Raw genomic sequence first — 6000 nt, forward strand, 5'->3', positions numbered from 1 at the left:
ATTTTAAGCAACCTAACCAAGTTGGGTCTTAACCCTAACCTTTTTTTTCTGAGTATATTGCGCGACACTGGACGAAATGTTCCGCGTTATAGTCCCTTTTGTTTTTTAACTTCATGGCCGCGTTGATTTCTTTTATTTTCAGTGTATTCTTTGTTATGCGATGTAAGGCTTCCAAAATCTTTCAATTCATCCATACGATTTGACGGTTATTTGCATTAATGTTTTAGTTTTGTTAATACATTGGGAACATGTTACATTCCACTTGCTAATAAGGTAAGATTATAATTAAATCAACGTCGTAAGTCCACGTTAAACGGGGTTTTTTCTGGTTTATCTTCGTCCTATGAAAATCCAATGACTGGAAAGTTATGTCATGATATCAACAGATGAAATAAGAATATTGCACCAAGGAGTATCGGTTTTCCTCTTTTTTAGTGAATGAAGAGGACTTTTCATGTCATAAAAGTAAAAATTGTGCATATAATCACACGCTTGAATGGCGCGAGTCAAAGAGTACACTACAAAAAAGGCAAAAAGTTTTGAGTGTATTTTTGCTGCATGACGTCACAACGCAGGGTGAGAACCATGATTTTATGACCACTTTACGACTTCGTTATTTCGTTGCTTCATGACCGTTAGAATAATGAACTAAGCCATTTTCATGCTCCGAGTACGTTGCGTTCTCTGCTCTTACAAATTACAACTTTCAGGCTCTTGCATTTCTCCCCGTTCGGGCTAATACTGAAATCATGCACCAGTGAGTTCTTTTCTTACGGAGAAGAGATTTCAGCAAAACGTATGATTTTTTTGTGATGCCAGCTATCTTTAATTTCAAGTATAAAATGGACATTGAAAGATAGCTTAAAACTTCAAAAAAAAAAACCGCATACGATAGTTGGACTAAATTTTGCAATTTGGACCTATAGATTCTAGCCCGCTTTAAAAACAACGTATGTGCCATTAGTTTCTTTATGCACATAAGTGTTTTTCCAGAAGAGCCAGAATTCATAGTTCCAAATTGCAAAATGCAGTCCAATTGGTGTACTTAAACGGGATAGTCAAACCGCAAGAACCTGGGTTGGGTCAAATCAACCTTAAAATTAGGATACATTTCTCTGTCTGGTAAACGAAAAAATTCCAAGAAACGCATCGAAATTTTGACATTTCCTGATTTATTTATTTTGTTTCTCGGCCCAATACCGACTCTCGACTCTTCACTTTTCAGGAAGCATTTCTAACAGAACTCCACTATTGTGCGAACGACCTGTGAAAATCCTGCATCCATCTTCTCTCGGGATTAGAGCCTCGAATGCTTCGGAATCTCACCTCCGAAAGTGTTTCTACTTGAATGTTTAGACAGGTGACAGCCGAGTATACGCCTGCGTTCAGGACTTCAAGTATCGCGTTCCGAGCTCCAGGGAACACATCGCATCCAACATTCACCGCAAGAAAGAAGTTCGCAGCCTCCCGCAGAAACTGAAAGTCGCCACCACTGCCGTGCTAAAGAAGAACGCCGTACGAACATTCCAGAGTTGCCAAATTTCCTTCGATAAGATGCTTATTTCTTAGGAAAGTTATGAATATTTTTCCTTTACATTTTCAGGAACTTTAGGTGAAATTGCGAACTAAATTATCTAAAAAATTGGGAGGAAAATATTCATGAATTTATCAGGAAATTCGCGTTTTATCAAAGGAAATTTGGCAACGCCTGGAGGTTCATACAGCGTTTTTCCTTAGCACGGCAGACCAGGAGTGAATGTGTTCAGCACGTTACCCATATTGCCGTGCTACAGAAAAGAGCAGTAAAGCACACCCTCGGATGAGCTCCGAGATACATAACAGTATGTGCTAATCATGGCTCATACAAAAATGCACATACTGCTCTAGCATAAAAACGGCTAGAAAATTGTAAGTGAATGGACATTTGTGAAGTAAGTACTTAGATACCCACGGTATAAACGCTTATCTCATTTGCGGTCTTTCAAAACCACCAATCACATTTTTTTTTTTTTTTTTTTTTATGTATATCAGGAGAGAACGAACCGGTACTTGTTTTAAACAGTCAAAGAATATTTACGATGCAGAAAAGAAAAATTAGGGTTTTTAAATAACGTGAAGTTTTGCTTCATTTAGCAGTTACTCTCTGACAGGAAATCTGTAGTTCTGTCTGTCATTCCAAAGTTCTTTTTGATATCATGTAACTGAATGTAATTTGGATGTATTTGTCCTTACCATAGGAATCCTACAGCGTTTGGAAAATTTCACACACTAGTTAGCGTGTTAAATTTTTCTATGTTCTTGTCCATAGCGGTGAGGCTTAAAAATTATTTTCAAGGGCAGCAAATTCAATTCGAGACTAAAATGTCGATACCTACTTTAAAAATTTAAATCTGCTACTTAAAATTTTTTAATGACAGCTGTTAAATCTAAAAAAAAGGAAATTCTTGCGTGTGTACACAGTACACACCCTATAACAAAAACTCCGAAAACGCGTTACTCCGTTACTCGTTTCCGGTGTTGCAAAATCTTCGTTTCCATTTTATTCTACCAAAGGAGAACAAACCAACGCTATAGCTCGTCGTTTTCACAGACTATACTTCGCATAGAGGATAAAAAACAGGAAAGTTCTTAAAAATGACCTTGAATATTAGTCTGTTCAAAAATGTAGTAAAGCATGACATGAAGTCGGCCATGTCGCAAGCTTATTACCGACAAAAAAAAAGGAGTTAAAAAAATGTGCGACAAACTTTTGGATGTTGTCATTAACACTATGGTGTTAAAGGAGCATTCTAGGATGTAAAAGTAACATCGTAGTATGTTAATGACAACATCTAAGAGTTGTCTCACATTTTTCAACATCTGTGGGGTTACTACAGCACCTTTTTTTCCGGTGTATATACGCGTTCCTGCAGTTTCAACGTCGATGAACCTTCTACAGACATATATTCAATAAAGTTTCGAAACACTTAATGAAAGTGGAGTTTTCTTTCTCGTGCGAACTTGAATTCACCAAAGATGCCATTAAAGTTGGCAAGCATCACGATCCTCGTTGAGAAAAGTGAAATACTCTTATGAATATTTTATTCCGCTCACTTTTGCTCGCGTCATAAGCGCTGATGCTGCTCAAAAGTTAACCCACCTCAAGCATCACCGATATCCGATACCATTTTCATCCTTTTAAATTATTTTCAATTTTGTCTCGGCGAGTTGCGAGCGGCATTGAATATGAGAACATGCTGAAACAAGTAAAGCCGACCGTGGGCTTTGGAGACAACGAACGGGTCCGATGAAAGTATTTAGTAAAATTAGTTAAAAAAAAAAAAACCATCAGCAAATTAATAAGTAAATTAATGAGTAACTAATTAAATAAGTAAGTAGTCAGTAAGTAATTAATAGTAAGTTAGTAAGTTCGTTAACACCAAAAGACTTCATACCCCCCCCCCCCCCCTGCACCATTATGTGGTGCAACTCTTAGAGGCAGGAGGAAACCGGTTTCAAAATTTCGAAGCACCGAAAAGATAATTTTAGGCCTTCTTTGCTGGGAAAAGAAGGTCTAAAAAAAGTGTGCAGAGGTTCTGCAACATTTCTGAAGCAATTTTACTAAAAAAAGCCTCTTAGGGACCCTCTTGACTGAAGACTAGAGGACGATAGCCCCTAAGTCCATGTCCTGCCTCGTAGACACTTTTTGGATCGTATTAAAAAATTCAGAAGAGCACGCTCATCATTAGGTTATCACTATATACTAGAATATTAGCGTTACATTAATCATAAAAATTTTCCCGATAAAACTCTAGGAGGTACCATGACAAAAAATTAAAATTTATATGGTTGAATTGGGAAAATTCACAATTTTATGATGTACAGTGGAAATCGGATAAAACGACCTTCTAGGGACCGGACAAATTTGGTCGTTTTATCCGATTGTCGCTGTAACCGATGCTCAAGTACATCGAATATATAAGATTTCAGCTACGGGACTAACCAGATCGCAGGTCATTTTAACCGATATGTCGTTACAGGCGCGATGTCGTATCATCTAATTTCCACTGCATCATTAAAAATCCTAAATTCAAAATTTAATAAATAGCGCATTCATGCAACCTTCTTACCTTATTACCTGCCAATAGTTGTTAAAATCCTGTAAAGCGGCTGAATATGTACCTAGAACGAACTATGACAAGACATGAAAAAATTGAGGATCCGGAGAGCTTATAAAAATTGATAATTATAATTATGATGACGATGATGATGATGGTGATAATGATGATGATGTAGTTGTTGTTGATGATGATGATAAAAATTAATACATTTTAAAATGTTTTGATACTTACAGAAAATTTCATCATAAGTAGGCCGACTGATATCTTATCCGAGGAAACTGTTATGGGTTTTGAAGTTTTTATCGGTGGTTTTTAACTGCGGCGTTGACGAAACCGATATGATCCAAAATTATGGAAAAAGGTTATATGCAACGTTTCTAACAAACATTCACAATATTTCGTTATTTTGTGAGCACTGTGCAATATCTGAAAAATCCACAGTAAAACTTAAAGAAGCTCAAAAATCTTATGGAGACTGATTTTTCCGGATCGCTGATGCTTCAAAATTAATAACAACTATGTACGAGTTACACACGCTTTGAGATTTTTTTATTCATTAGAACACTTGAGTTACGTAAAAGTTTAATGCCGCGGATAAATAGAGGTTAGTAGTTGACGGGAAAAACGTGACATTCCTTAACGAGAGAATTTCCTATACTATTTACCATTAATTTTTTCCCCCAATGATTGTGCGAGAAAAAATCATTCAGATACGTGAGCAGTGCCTCTGAAAGAAAACCCCCAAAAATCGCCCTTAAAGATTCCAAGCTCTATGAATACTTCGATTGTAATCCTGTCCCACAATTAGCAGAATTATCATTCGGACACTAACCACATCTATCTAGAACTGAAATACACCTTAAGATTTTTACGGTCCCGAAAGTTAGTGCTCATGAATAACTAACGTATTATGGTCAAACAAAAAAAATTACATACTTTTCCTAAACGCGTAAATCATGCCGAGATAAATAACTTAATTAATAAAAATTATATTTGTTTAAACAGTTGTAACATTAGTAGAGATTATAATAATAAAACTAGAACAAATTCAATTTAGATACCTCCAAAATGACAAAACGATTTTATTAAGTACGCAAACGATCCACATAAAATCCGTGCACAGGGAAAGAATGGGTTAATTTCCTAATAGGATCAAAAAACGAAAGTAATCCATGAGGGGTAGCTGCGTCAATTAGCACCTATTAGCAACAAACCTAACTCCCTCCCTTCAAAATAACTGAAATCTCACAGAATTTCGCGTCGAATTCCAATGTTACCGTCAGTATGATACTACCAATGAAAACTAAAACATTTACGATGAAAATTCACAAGACTCAATTGTCCGTCGAAAACTTCTTCAAACGGGGGGCATTTCATTCACACCGCGACAAAGTCCATTGAAATACCGACCTCTGTTCAAAATAACTCTGAAAAAACTCGCTGTCATCGAGGATGTACCATCGAATTCTCGAAAAATTCGCGAGCTCAGCGAAGCGAAGCGAAACGAAATCGCGGAAAGCGGCCCACGTGGCGGGAGAGCGCGTGGCGAGCGAGCAGCGGCCCGAGTCAAACTGACGCCGTGGCGGGTAGGCAAAGCGCGGGACAGCGACGCCGCGGTGGGTAGGCAAAGAGCGGGACAGCGACGCGACGCGGGGCAAGGCAACTTACATCGATTTTAATGCGAGCAGGTGGCATTCTCGCCACGCTTCCACGGACCGCCGCTCCGCTCCGACCCGACGCAGGGATTTTCGTAGAAGCTTAAGGGACGTAAGACACCTGAGTGGGGCGCTCGGGAGCGGTCAGTCGCGCGTGTCCCGCTGAGTTGAAAAAATGAATCCCTTTGAGGAAAATATTCGTCCCCGAATGTTCCGTCTTGAGCTGAGGTGTTTAACTGCGAATA

The 6000-nt window shown here is 38.2% G+C and overlaps 1 protein-coding gene across 3 annotated transcripts in view; it reads right to left on the bottom strand.

Moving 5' to 3' along the window:
* LOC109029975 (discoidin domain-containing receptor 2) overlaps positions 1-5663 on the bottom strand; it is a 259641-nt gene extending 253978 nt beyond the window's left edge. Inside the window, exons 1-2 of one of the 3 annotated variants that reach the window (XM_072298023.1) lie at positions 5511-5663; positions 4332-4526 (exon numbers count right to left, since the gene is read on the bottom strand). The gene's annotated coding sequence lies outside the window, so the exon portion shown is untranslated. Of the gene's footprint in view, positions 1-4331; positions 4527-5161 lie in introns of all 3 variants that reach the window. The other 2 variants (XM_072298022.1, XM_072298021.1) reach the window with 2 other exon arrangements.
* Positions 5664-6000: the final 337 nt, after the last annotated feature.

Source organism: Bemisia tabaci, chromosome 3 (genome assembly GCF_918797505.1).
Source record: "Bemisia tabaci chromosome 3, PGI_BMITA_v3".
In the NCBI taxonomy this organism is placed as follows: Eukaryota; Metazoa; Arthropoda; class Insecta; order Hemiptera; family Aleyrodidae; genus Bemisia; species Bemisia tabaci.